The sequence below is a fragment of the Myotis myotis genome, unplaced genomic scaffold, assembly GCF_014108235.1.
Source record: "Myotis myotis isolate mMyoMyo1 unplaced genomic scaffold, mMyoMyo1.p scaffold_m19_p_1, whole genome shotgun sequence".
Classification (NCBI taxonomy): Eukaryota; Metazoa; Chordata; class Mammalia; order Chiroptera; family Vespertilionidae; genus Myotis; species Myotis myotis.
The window spans coordinates 130,015,581-130,029,910 of NW_023416313.1; the positions used below are offsets into that span (position 1 = coordinate 130,015,581).

Below are 14,330 nucleotides of genomic sequence, written 5' to 3' on the forward strand. Positions count from 1 at the left end.
CTCTCAACTTTGAATATCTCAGGTAAAAGTCAGACCCTCCAAATACCAGAGAATACCAATCAAGTTGCCCTCATGGTCCTCTTGACAACCCCTCTCTAGTGAGATTACAGAAGATCTTGGATGAGTGGTTCAGTGGGACTCAGCATTGCTTTCCTAAACTCCACTTCTGATGCCCCTTTATGATCCTATTTTGAGTGAGGGTTTTTAAAAAATTTTATGTATTGATTTGAGAGAGAAAGAGAGAGAAACATCAGTTTTTGCTGTTTCAATTGTTTATACATTCATTGGTTGATTCTTGTACGTGCCCTGCCCAGGGATGGAACCCACACCTTGGCATATTGGGACGATACTCTAACCAACTGTACTACCCAGCCAGGGCTGAATGAGGTTTTTGTGTGTGTGTGTGTGTATGTGTGTGTGTTTCAATTACAATTTACATCACTATTATTTTGTATCAATTTTAGGTGTACAGCATAGTGGTTTACAAACTTTCCCCCCTAATATTTCCAGTACTCAACTGGCACTATACATAGTTATTATAATCCTAGAGGCCCGATGCATGAAATTCGTGCACGGGTAGGGTCCCTAAGCCTGGCCAGTGATCAGGGCCGATCTGTGGGGCAACCGGCAGGGTGATCAGGGGGCCCCCCACTGGCACCCACCTTGGTTGGCCTGGGGTCTGCAGGCTGTGGCCAGATCCTGCGTTAAGCGTTTGCCCCCTGGTGGTCAGTGCACATCATAGCGACCAGTCGTTCCACTGGTCGTTCTGCTGTTCGGTCGATTTGCATATTAGGCTTTTATTATATAAGACTAGAGGCCTAGTGCACAAAATTCGTGCATGGGAGAGTCCCCTCAGCCCAGCCTGCACCATCTCCAATCTGGGACCACTTGGGGGATGTCCGATTGCCGGTTTAAGCCTGATCCCTGGCAGTCGGACATCCCTCTCACAATCCTGAACCACTGGCTCCTAATCACTCACCTGCCTGCCTGGCTGGTCACCCCAACTTCCCCCCCCACTGCCGGCCTGATTGCCCCTCACTGCCTCTGCGTGCTGGCCTGATCGCCCCTAACTTCCCCCTTTGCTGACCTGATCTCCCCTAGCTGCCCCTCCTGCCATTCTGATCACCCCTCACTGCCCCCCGCTGCCAGCCAGGTCGCCCCTAACTGCCCCCTCCCTGCTGACCTGGTCACCCCTAACTGCCCCCCAAGCCTAATCGCCCCCCAACTGCCCCCCTGCCAGCCTGGTCACCCCCAACTGCACTCCCCCCACACTGGCCTGGTCACCCCTAACTGCCTCCCCTGCCAGCCTGGTCATCCCTCATGGTCCCCCTGCCAGCCTGGTCACCCCACACAGCCTGCTTGTTCAGTCGTTTGGTCATCCCTCACTAACCCCCCTGCCGGACTGCAGACATCTTATGAGGGTGTGAGGGTTAATTTGCATATTACTTCTTTATTATATAGGATTATTGACTATATTTCCTATGCTGTATCTTTACATTCCCATGACTATTTTATAATTACCAATCTGTACTTCTCAATCTCTTTACCTTTTTCATCCAGTCCTCCAACCTGTCCCCTTTGGCAACCATAAGTCTGTTTTAGAGTGAGGGGGTTTTAAGAGACAGCAAGGGGCTAAGATATTTATTGCCTTTGAAATTTGCTTCCTGCTCTGGCAATTACTTTAGAATTTCACATCTATTGTCTTTGATGCCTCAGTCAAAACTTTACTTTTATATCTTGTCATACTAATGTGGATCTATAAAAACTGCTTTTGTTAATTGACACCAAGGACATAAGGCTAAGAAAACTTGTTATCTAAAATCATAGGCTGTCAAAAACTTAGCTGTTTGAGTATCAATGAGAATGGAACACCCACTCTTGCCTGGATGATGGGAAACTGTAGGTGGCTTTGACCCAGGAAAGCAGCCTTTATTTCCAGCCCAGGTACAAACTTTCAGATAAAATTTGGGAATATGCATTCTAAATTTCTCTTAATTTTATAGTTTCCACAGAAATGAGACTCTGAATCTGCCTTCCAGCCTGACCTGATGTCAGTAATATCACTAAATGTTAATAAAATATTACTGACAGCCTTGCTCTGCTTTGAGCCTAATCACAATGCTGTTTCATTCAAGTCTTACCTAAACTCCACCATTCCTGCACACCCTACAATTACCCTGTCTCTTCTGTTTGGTGAGGCCCTCTGTGGGTTCCTGAGAGCACTCTCCCTTGTCACAAGTTCATAAGCAGAACTAACTTAGACTCCAGGTTTGTCTCTGGTTGTGTCTGACACCTGGATTTTATCATTAATGACCAAATCTTCCCGATCGTTCTCAACTCCCACTTTCCCACATTCTGTCTTCATGTCGGCATCCCCCTATTGCACCAGGTCACACAAACTCATTGCCGCCATTATTTCACCAGAGTGATCCAGAGTTCTGTAACAGCGATTATATAACACCACGAATACATGCATATGCAGGAACAATAACATCTGTAGACTCTAGCAAAGAAGAAATTAGTAAAGGGTATTAAAATTACCTGAAGGGCTTTCTCAAATTACACAAGCCCTGAGATGCTGATACAATCCTACCTACTATTCTCTCCTGCAATACACATACTTGACTAACTCCTCATAACAGTGATCCTGTTTGGGGGGGCGGGGGGAAGTAACTCAGTTATGTTTGGGTGACGTTAAGAAACTCTACTTTATCCCCACTAATCTGATAGGTTAAAGTTACCAAAATTCTAAGTCTATGAGTTTGGGGAATATTTTTTTTCTCGTAGTTAAAAATACAGGCTTGATCTCACTTATAAATTAAAGGAAAACTGTCTACTACCATAGTATCCCCAGTGGCATCACCAACTCTGGCACCTAGCAAGTGCCCAGTGAACATTTGCTAAACTAATTTATTTGGAACTCGTTTTAAAATGGGAAAGGTTTTACCTACCAATGATACCTGAGAAAGAAGCATGTATCTAAACTATTAGCAGTGACTGTGATCCACTCTATTCATTTTTGTGTGTAGGATGTGTGTATAAACCGAGAACTGCCTCCTAACTCTGAGGAACAGGGGTGAGGAATGACAGCATGGTATTGGGGTGTCTGAGCCTTGATTACCTGTGACCCATGCACACCTTTGTGCACATCTGTATGTGAGCCTCAGCATGGTATATTAATACATGTGATATACCTAAACAGTCAAGAACCTCTGGGATGATAGTTGCTTAAATAATAATATGCTAACCTGAGGAGCCTCCACCTGGTTGTGATCTAGTCTTTGGTTACTCAAACTAGATGTTTCTTGCAATGCATATATCCACCTGACTATAATCTATATCTAGATAGATAGATAGATAGATAGATAGATAGATGATAGATATAAAACTTAAAGTTTCTCGTAATAAGCCAAATTAATCTCCATCCTCCCACTTGCCATGTCTGGAAAGCTATAAATTTAAAATAGTTTGATGTTGTTTTAAAACACTCTTCATATCTGTGGCATTTGAAGTAAAGACAAGAAAATAAGTTTTTAATTGCACTTAGCATTTTTTTTTAAAATTACAGGTTTTTTGCCATGATTATCAAATAAGAACAATTATAACAATACACACAAAAAAGTCTTGTTGCCATTTAGCCACTGTTGTGGTGCAAGAACAGACCCAAAGAACAAAGAACATGTTCACTTTGTAATCCTTAGGATGGAATAAGCATTTCACATTCAGAAAGAAAGGCATTGATAGAAACATTCAGAGAAAATACACATAGAGGGAAATGGGTTATTCAGCATTGCATTTATATTTAATTAATCTCAGTCATCTTTGTACTTACCTTGTAGAGCTCACAAGGGAACATCGCAAGCAAATCCACTCTTGCACTACTTATGTTCCCCAGAAACCTACACACCATCATCCATTAATTAGCACTGACCTGGATAGCAGAAGCTTCTTTATCCCACCACCTTAAAGGCAACCCCTTGTTGTGTCCAGAAGATTAAGAATCATGCAAAAAGAAGCCATAACAAAATAGAAAGTCATTACAACTGCAGCAGGAGAAGTAATTGGAGAGGGTACTCGGGCCTCAGGTGCATTGCCAGCAAAGACCATACTTTAGGAGATTGGACTCTTGCTTCATCGCCTTGGTTTTTTTAACTTTCTTTTGACTATACATTTATCAAAAACTTCTCTCTAGCATATGAGCAGGAAACAAAAAACTTAATAGATAAGTCTCTGATGAATTTAAATTCAAAGATTTAAAAAAATGAAATTATGTGGCCAAAAGGATATATAGAGATATACTAAATAATAATAAATTTAAGAATGCAGGACACATAACATAGCTGAAGAACTGATTAAAGAAGTTAATGTTGCACAGAGAAGAGTGATTTATGATATTCATAATTTACGGTTCTAATTATGTTCTATAAGCAACTGAATAATAACTTCTTTAAACTAAAAGCTCCTGTGCTGTTTAGAATGGTTAGCTCCTGTAAGCAAATGCCAAATATTTTCATTACTATTAGATTTGTCCTAGCTACCATTAATATTATGTGCTAATACTTCATCTTACTTAAGTCATTAATAATGGTCATTCATTCAACATTCATTGAGCACCTACTATGTGCCAAGTATTGAAGAATACAAACATGTTTAAGGCAAAATTCCTAGCCTCAGGGAGATCACAGAATGCTGATTTGTACATTTGCAATTGTTATTAGCAAAATGGGAATTTGCCCCTGTCCCAGTTTATCTCAGGTGTAACATTATGGATTATACAAGCAAATGAACCATGGAACCTAGCAAGGAACAAAGAAAAATAAGGCAAATGGTTCATGAGTACCATTAAGGGCACCACTTAGTTGGAGCAGGCTTGATGAAAGAGGTGGCATTTCAGGAGAACCAGCGTCCATTATTTCATTAAAGGCAGCAAATCTAGAACCAAGTCAAAGTGATTCTGAGAAAGTTAACAAACTGTTGAAGAGTCTCCAAAAGAGAGGCATGTACAGTGATATTAGAGACCTGAATGTCAATCCCAGTTAAGAAGACACTAAAGCTAGTGGAGTGAACTTGGACATCTTGTTTACCTTTCTAAGACCATTTTCTTATTAATAAGATGTTCAGTTATTAATCTACCCAAGAAGTCACAAAGTGGGTGAGCATAAAGTTTGTAGAAATTTGGATTGGTTGCCAACATTTCCAATTCAGGAGATTTCATATAAAAGTCCAATTTACTAACTTTTGTTTTTTAGAGGAAGATATGTCAAGGCTGACCCACATTTCCATGTGGCAACCGTTGACTGGAGCAGAGACTTGTGCCCCTTTTAGAGCAGGCATGGGCGTTGCCATCTGCCACATTCTATGTCCAAATTGCTTCACTCATCCTCCCAGCTGCCCACCTGGCCTCAGTAGGTATTTGCATTTCCATCTCATGAACTGAATTTTTAAGGGCCTTTTGTTGTTGTTGTTGAAAGCTATGGGAATGGTATTAAATTCATATAAATTAAAAGTACATATTGTAACACTGGCTGGGTGGCTCAGTTGGTTGGAATGTCATCCTGTACACCAAAAGTTTCAGGTTCGATTCCCAGTCAGGGCACATACCCAAGTTGCGAGTTCAATCCCTGGTCGGGGGGTGTATGGCAAGCAACCAATCGATGTTTCTCTCTCATCTCTCCCTCTCTCTCTCTCTTTCTCTCATCCTCTCTCACTAAAAATCAGTAAAAACATATCCTCAGGTGAGGATTAAAAAGAAATAAATAAAAGTTGTAGGGAAAGAAGACAAAGTTCCCATACAGAAGGATTCCAAATAATTTATGTAGATGCTCCACCCTCAGGAAGGTGTAACCTACCTCCCTGCTCCTTAAGTGTGGGCTGTGTAAGGACAGGGGAGTGAGCAGGAGTAACTTTACCGTGGAGAGACCGGGCTAGCACTACCTCAGCTGGGTGATCAAGGCCAACTTCAATAGTGGTAAGTCATGTTTACAGTATGTACAGTCATCCTCCCAAAAACCCAGAACCCCAACCTAATCATGAGAAAAACATCAGAGAAATTCCAATGGAGAGACAGTCTATAAAACACTTGACCAGTACTCCTCAAAACTGCCCAGGTCATCAAAAACAAGACAAGTCTGAGACTATAACTGCCAAGAAGAAGCTAAAGAGATGTAGCAAGGAAATGAAATATGGTAGTCTAGGCAGGATCCTGGAACAGAAAAGGGACATTATGTACAAACTAAGAAAATCTGAATAAAGTATGGACTTTAGTTAATAACCATGTATCAATATTGGCTCAGTAATGATAACAAATGCACCACACTAATGTAAGAGTCATAATAAGGGAAATGAGGTGCAGGGTGTGTGAAAACCTGTACTACCTTTGTCATTTTTTCTGTAAATCTGAAACTGCTATAAAAAATAAAGCTTTTTTAAAAAAATGTGTATGTACATACATATATACAAAGGAGACTGAAGTATCTCAAGGGCTGTGGAAGATTTGAGCATCCAAGGCTGAGAAGAAGGCCAGTCAGCAGCAGCCTCTTTCCTGCACAGCACCGCCCCTAGCGTGGCTCAGCTCTGTCCTCTGTCACTGTGTCTCTCAGTCCCACATTGCAAATTCTTCCGGGAGAAAAGCCCATTGCTTCAGTCTGGAGAGGCATCAAGGCCTGGACCCAGTCATTCTGCCCAGGGTTCAGTGTTAGCATACGGCCACTGCACCCAGGCCTGTGTGTAAATGACCACTTTGATAAAAGGGGGAAGAGCTGTCAGACTAGTCAGGTCCTCTCAGCTCTGAATTGTAAGTGAGATGGTCTAAGACAGTGGTTCTCAACCTTCCTAATGCCGCGACCCTTTAATACAGTTCCTCATGTTGTGGTGACCCCCAAACATAAAATTATTTTTGTTGCTACTTCATAACTGTAATTTTGCTACTGTTATGAATCGTAATGTAAATATCTGATATGCAGGATGTATTTTCATTGTTACAAATTGAACATAATTAAAGCATAGTGATTAATCACAAAACAATATGTAATTATATATGTGTTTTCTGATGGCCTTAGGCTACCCCTGTGAAAGGGTCGTTCCACCCCCAAAGGGATCGCGACCCACAGGTTGAGAACTGCTGGTAAGAGAAGAGGCTTAGGTCAGTGATGGCAAACCTTTTGAGCTCGGTGTGTCAGCATTTTGAAAAAACCTAACTTAATTCTGGTGCTATGTCACATATAGAAATTTTTTGATATTTGCAACCATAGTAAAACAAAGACTTATATTTTTGATATTTATTTTATATATTTAAATGCCATTTAACAAAGAAAAATCGACCAAAAAATGAGTTCACGTGTCACCTCTGACACGCGTGTCATAGGTTCGCCATCACTGTCTTAGGTGATAAAGTCAATATCCTAAAACTTAAAGACAGAGATTCCCTAACAAAGGAGCACCATTTGCATTTGCCATTTATACATGCTAGAAAAGCTCCCAAGTTGATCGTGAAATTGTATGAAGTTGAGATTTATAAAAATTAGTTTTCTGTAAAAATTGGTTTAGCCCCCAAGTCCTCAGGTCAACTTTCCTGACTTCTACCTACTCTGGCAAGGGGACCAGTCCAATGCAGACCGGCTAGGAGGCATGGAATAGTTAACCAGCTAAGGGCGGCCACTGCCAGCCCTTGCAGTAGGTGCCTCGGCAAAAATTGGGAAGACATTCTCCCTTAAGACACTTCACTTCCATTTGTTGGGAAATTGATGCGATATGCTGCTTTCGTTAGAACAAGACACTTCACTGACACCTGTCGGGAATTTGTCAGAATAAAACACAAATGTGTGATACCTATGATGTGACCATGGTTGCCTGTACTCCACAAGCTGTACAACCACATGCTGCCTCTCTGGGTGCTATTGCCTACTGCGAGCAAGTGTCATCTCTTCAGAGCCTTTCCAAGCCTGAGCTTACTTTCATGTCTCACTACATATAATTCTCCCAACAGACTGGGCATTCCAACTGCCATGGGTAATCATTATTCTGTTTACCTTGGATTGAAGTCAATAATCTCTTGGCCTGATCCTATAATTCCCTCAACCATAACAGTGGGGTAATAGCATCCTTTGTGCCTATGTGTCACAATCGTTAAGTGAGAATGCACATCAAAGCACCGTGCACAGTTCCTGACAGATCAGGAGGCCTCCATCGACCCTCAGTTCCTCCTTCTCTACTTAAAAATATTACGGCCCACCAGACCAAGTCAGGATTCTCAGTTGAAAGATCACAGGGTTACTGTGAAAATGCTCAGATATATAGCCTCACCTTTCCGTGTGCAGGAAGATGGAACGGTTTTTACCTGCCAGACAGTGTGTGCGCTCTTTACAAATTATATTGGGAAAAGCAGTTTATGCTTATGAACTAAAGATCCAATTTCTAAACATAATATGATGAAGCTTTAGAAATTCATTTCAAAGACATTTTTTCCTTGAAAAATATTTCTTTGCTTTATTTTTCTACTAAAACTGTATCTTAACTTAACTGCATTGTGTGTTACATTTGGCTGCAGTGAAATAAATTAAGGACATGAATCCAGAGGGAGTATTTTTTATTTTTTAATCCTCACCCAAGGATATGTTTTTCATTGATCTAGAGCAGTTCTCAACCTTCTGACCTTTTAAATACAGTTCCTCATCTTGTGACCCAACCATAAAATTATTTTCGTTGCTACTTCATAACTGTAATGTTGCTATTGTTATGAATCGTAATGTAAATATCTGATATGCAGGATGGTCTTAGGCGACCCCTGTGAAAGGGTTGTTTGACCGCCAAAGGGGTCTCGACCCACAGGTTGAGAACCACTGTTCTAGAGAGAGAGGGAGAGGGAGAGAGAGAGAAGCATCGATGTGAAAAACAATCGGTTATTTCATGCAGGCATCCCAACCAGGGATTGAACCTACAACCTGGGTATGTGCCCTGACTAGAAATTGAACCCATAGCACTCTAACCACTTAACCACACCTGCCAGGGTCAGAGGGAGTATTTAAATATTGAAAAATGCTCTTCACAAAAAACACATTTTATCCATTTCAGTTTTTCTTCTGGTGCCTTTCATTGCCTTAGGAAGGGAAACCTCTACTTCAGGTACTGTGGGAGGCCCTTTACTTACATCCTCTGGTCACACATAAGATGTCTCTCCAAAACCGGTTTGACTCAGTGGATAGAGCGTCGGCCTGCGGACTGAAAGGTCCCAGGTTCGGTTCCGGTCAAGGGCATGTACCAGGGTTGTGGGCACATCCCCAGTAGGAGATGTGCAGGAGGCAGCTGATCGATGTTTCTCTCTCATCGATGTTTCTAACTCTCTATCTCTCTCCCTTCCTCTCTGTAAAAAATCAATAAAATATATTTTTAAAAAAAGATGTCTCTATCTCTATGTGCAGGAGTCAGTTGGTGTCATGGGAGTAAAAAAGCGTGAGAGATCAGCATAGGGTGTCTCTATGCACAGGAGTCGGTGTCATGGGAGTAGAAAATGTGAGAGATCAACATGAATTAAAGGAAAAGAAACGAACTGGGGGAGAGAAATATTTAGGCTGAGAAAGTACCTTGGAGGAGGTCTTCCTTTTGGGGTTCGGCATGAACAAAATTTTTGAGGCAGTTTTTTGAGGCAGCAATGAGATTATATGTTATATATATATATATATATTGCAGGAAAATAAGGATACCAGCTGGAGTGAGAGATTTCTGTAGTGAAGAGTTGGAAAACAGTGGAATGACCTATATTGCCAGGCTAAGAAATTTGGACCAGATCCTAAAATCAGTAGGGGTTGCTAAAGCTTTTTAGCTTGTGAGGAAAATGGTATTTTAGGAAAATTAATCTGGCCAGGGAAAAAAAGACTATTTCAAAGTAAAATAATTGAAATATTGTTTTGTTTTATCTTTTTTTTTTATAACACTAGTGTATAAGAGGACCCTTACAATAAGCCTACACAAAACAAAACAAAAACAAAAACTGTGGATTCAAAAAAGATGGAAGCAGAATAGGTGGAAGTTACACTGACCACCTCCCAGGACCAAATTGGAATTACAGCTAATTATAGAATATTCAACCTGAATAACCAACTGAAGAGTAACTAAGGATTATAGAAGAAGCCTCAGCTAGATTGGTGGGAAGGGCAGAGATGCAAAAAGGGCTGGGCCTGCTCCCATGGGTTGAAGCTGATATCCAGAGGGATATCTCAGCGGCAAAGGTCCCCCTAAGGAGCATAGAGCTCAGCCCCATGCCTGATTCCCCAGCTTGGAGTAACATGGCAAGGAAGAGGCACCCACATAATATCTGGTAGTGAAAACCAGCAGGGATTCTGTCTGCCAGTGAGAGATAGGAGTCTGGTAAAAACCCAGATACCCACTTAAAGGGTCAGTGCACAAAATCTCATTCACAACCACTCACCCTGGGCTCTGGCAGAGGGAGGGCAGCTTGGACTGGTCGAGAATCTTGTAAAGACAGACTGGTTGTGTGGCATCTGGAAAACAGCTGAAGGGACAGCCACCAGAGTCCCTGTGCTATGTCCCTGTCCTGTGCTGCCCACAGACCCCATCTTTCTTGGATTGGGCACTCCTCTCCAAACTGCATTGGTGTGGGGGCTGTACAAGCTCCTCCCTCCCGACTCCTTGTCCTCCTGTCTGGCCAGCTCACACCCTGAGGAGGTGTCTGCTCCCTGAACCTCTGATATAGACTTTCTTGAAAGGATCTTGAGGGCAAACTCAGGGAAAATCAGAAACAGGGTTGTGTGGCCCTGGCGCAGAGACCATCTCCCCTGCCCCCACCGCACACCAGAGTAGCAATGATGTTTGCCCACCTGGAGTGCCTGAGAAGCTGGTCCCATTCCTGAGAGCCCGAGTAATGGTGACCCAAACCCCACAGAAGATCCACCAGCCCCACCAGCAGAGAGCCACTCGCTCCATCCTTCTGACTCCTAGTGGCCTTGCCCTGCTGAGCTTGACTCAGCAGTATTGTCAATGGGGTGTGGCCCGTCTGGGTCCCTGCCTGGTGCAGAAGATTCACCAGGAGGTCCTGGTTGACTCTGGAAAAAGACTTAGTAGTGTGACTCTTGGGAGGGGCCATTTTTTCTCACAGAAACCAGACTGGTGCCACTGTTCCTCTGCCGAGCCCCCCTTTACAAGCCAAATCTTGCTCTGTGTGGGCCTGATGAACACTGCTGGCCTTACCCTGATGAATCCCTGAGACCCTGCCCCACCACCAAAGTCCACCACATGACGGGTGCCGGATGACTTTGGTGTACCTGAGACTGTCACTGTTTGGCTTCAAATCAAATACTGGCACCAAGTTTGAATCTGTATCAATCTGGTGAACACCGCTCACCCATAATAGGTGACACCCATAATAGGAGAACCTCCCTCACCCAACTCATGTACCACCAGAGCAGGGGCCCTCAAACTTTTTAAACAGGGGGCCAGTTCACTGTCCCTCAAACCGTTGGAGGGCCAGACTATAGTTTAAAAAAAAACTATGAACAAATTCCTATGCACACGGCACATATCTTATTTTGAAGTAAAAAAAAACCAAAACGGGAACAAATACAGTATTTGTATTTGCATGTGGCCCGCGGGCCGTAGTTTGAGGATCCCTGCACCAGAGGCTCTTTCAGTGACTGAAGCTAACAAGTGAAGGCAGATTCTGGGGAGACTTGGGCCTTTTGCTGATCTGCACCTGGGCTTGGTGCTGCTGGAAACCCCTCCCACCCACACTTAGGCCCAGCAGAGGCAGCCACACACTGTGTATATCTTTGTAGGTCCAAACAGGAAGGCCAGGATCTGTCGCTGGCAATGCCTGAAATTAACTTGCTCTGGATCCCATCCCAAGGGAACACAACCAGTGGTTCAACAACATCAGAACATGACCCAATTAGCTCCACAAGTGGCACACTCAAAGGAAGGTACTGGAAGACAACAGACCCTGTTGAGGTGAATTCCAAAACCAGATAAAGATACCAGAAAGAAAGAAAATTATAGGCCAATATCCCTGATGAACATAGATGCAAACATCCTCAACAAAATTTTATCTAACATGCCCGGGTGGTTCCGTTGGTTGGAGTGTCATCCTGTGCATCCAAGGATGCAGTTCAATTCCTGGTCAGGATGCCTAAGAGGGTGACTGATCGATGTTTCTCTCTCTTTCTCTCTCTAAAAATCAATAAAAACATATCCTCAGGTGACAATTAAAAATATATATACATACATATTAATAAATTGGATCCAGCAATACATTAAAAAGATCATACAACATGATTAAGTGGGGCTTATTCCAGGGATGAAAGGTTGTTGTCCACAAATCAATTAATGTGATACACCACATAAACAAAATAAAGGATAAAAATCACAAGATCATATCAATAAATGCAGAAAAAGAATTTGATAAAATCCGGTACCGATTTGTGATAAAAACTCTCAGGAAATAGGAATAGAGAGAATATACTTCAATGTAATAAAGGCCATATATGAATCTGCAGCTAACATCATACTCAATGGGAGAAAAACTTGAAGTGTTTCCTTTAAGATCAGAAACATGACAGGGATGTCTACGTTCCCCATTCTTATTCAACACTAGAGGCCCGGTGCACAACATTCGTGCATTGGGGTGGGGGAGTCCCTCAGCCCAGCCTGCGCTGTCTCACAGTCCAAGACCCTTCACAGGATGTCCGACTGTTGGATTAGGCCCATTCCCTGCAGCAGTTGGACATCTCCTGAGGGGTCCTTAGTGCTGCTGTTGAGGCGGGAGAGACTCCCGCCACCACCGCTGCACTTGCCAGCCATGAACCTGGCTTCTGGCTGAGCAGCGCTCCCCTTATGGGAGTTCACTGATCACCAGGGGGCAGCTCTTGCATTGAGAGTCTGCCTCCTGGTGGTCAGTGTGCATCATAGTGACCAGTTGTTCTGCCATTCAGTTGATTTGCATATTAGGGTTTTATTATATAGGATAGTACTAGAAGTCCTAGTCACAGCAATCAGATAAGAAGAAAAAATAAGTCATCTAAATTGGAAAGAAAAAAGTAAAACTGTCATCATTTGCAGATGACATGATACTGTATATAAAGAACTCTAAAGACTCAACCAAAACAAAAACAAAAATAAAACTACTAGAACTGATAAATGAATTCAGTGAAATAGCAGAATACAAATTAACACATTGTTTGCGGGTAGTTTTTATTGCACGCTAACAGGTGGCGCGGGCCATTTTTGCTAATTTTTTGCGCAAATGGCAACGTTCAGTAAAATTACGATAACTTTAGTTTTACATATTTTTTCAATGAAACTTTTTGTGATTTACTATAAAATGTATACTGAATTATTTTTCTTAGAATTGCACTGAATGCGTGGCGAGGCAGAGAATTGTGTGAAGGGATGACTCTACGCAGTTGAATAGATTACCATTATACCTGGAAGTACATACATAATTCACCATTGTATGTTTTAGAGACCCAAATTTTGTCCTTTGGAATTCGTATATCTGCATGTTACCATCCCTTTAGAGCAATAAAAAAAGTATAAAAATAAACGTATTTATATGTTGCCCGCATTCTACAGCTAGTCTATAAAAAACATATTAATACGTGTCCCGCGCTCTACTACCAGTCAACGTAAAACGTATAAATACGTTTCCCGCATACAATGTGTTAATATTCAGAAATTGGTCATATTTTCATATGCCAACTAGAGGCCTGGTGCATGAAAATTCATGCACTGGAGTGGAGTCCCTCAGCCCAGCCTGCCCCCTCTCACAGTCCAGGATCCTTCAGGGGCAGGAGGTGACCCGGCAATCAGGGGAAGGCGATGCCCCCATCACACCTCTGCTGCTGCCACTGCCGGCAGCGCAATCCTTGGCCAGCCCTGGTTACCTGAGCCTCAGGCGGCCCTGGGCAGCTGGGCAGCCACCATCTGAGGCTTGCCTGCACCTCGGGCCAACCTTGGGCATCAGGGGGGCTGAGGGGATTGGGGGACCCCAGAGGCAGGTGCCCTGGCAGGGCTGAGGGGACTGGGCACCACTATCTTGTGGCTGTGGGCCCCGCCATCTTTGAGGGCGTGGCAGTCAATTAGCATATTCCCTCTTTACTGGCTGTGGACACTGCCATCTTTGAGGGCGTGGCAGTCAATTAGCATATTCCCTCTTTACTGGCTGTGGGCACTGCCATCTTTGAGGGCGTGGCAGTCAATTAGCATATTCCCTCCTTATTAGATAAGATAATGATCTATCAGAAAGGAAACTAAGAAAACAATATTATTTACACTTGCATTAAAAAATACCTGGAGCCCAGCTGGTGTGACTCAGTGGTTGAATG

The 14,330-nt window shown here is 42.8% G+C and overlaps 1 pseudogene; it reads right to left on the reverse strand.

Moving 5' to 3' along the window:
* Window positions 1-2,257: 2,257 nt before the first annotated feature.
* Window positions 2,258-14,330, reverse strand: part of LOC118670687 — a 50,710-nt pseudogene continuing 38,637 nt past the window's right edge.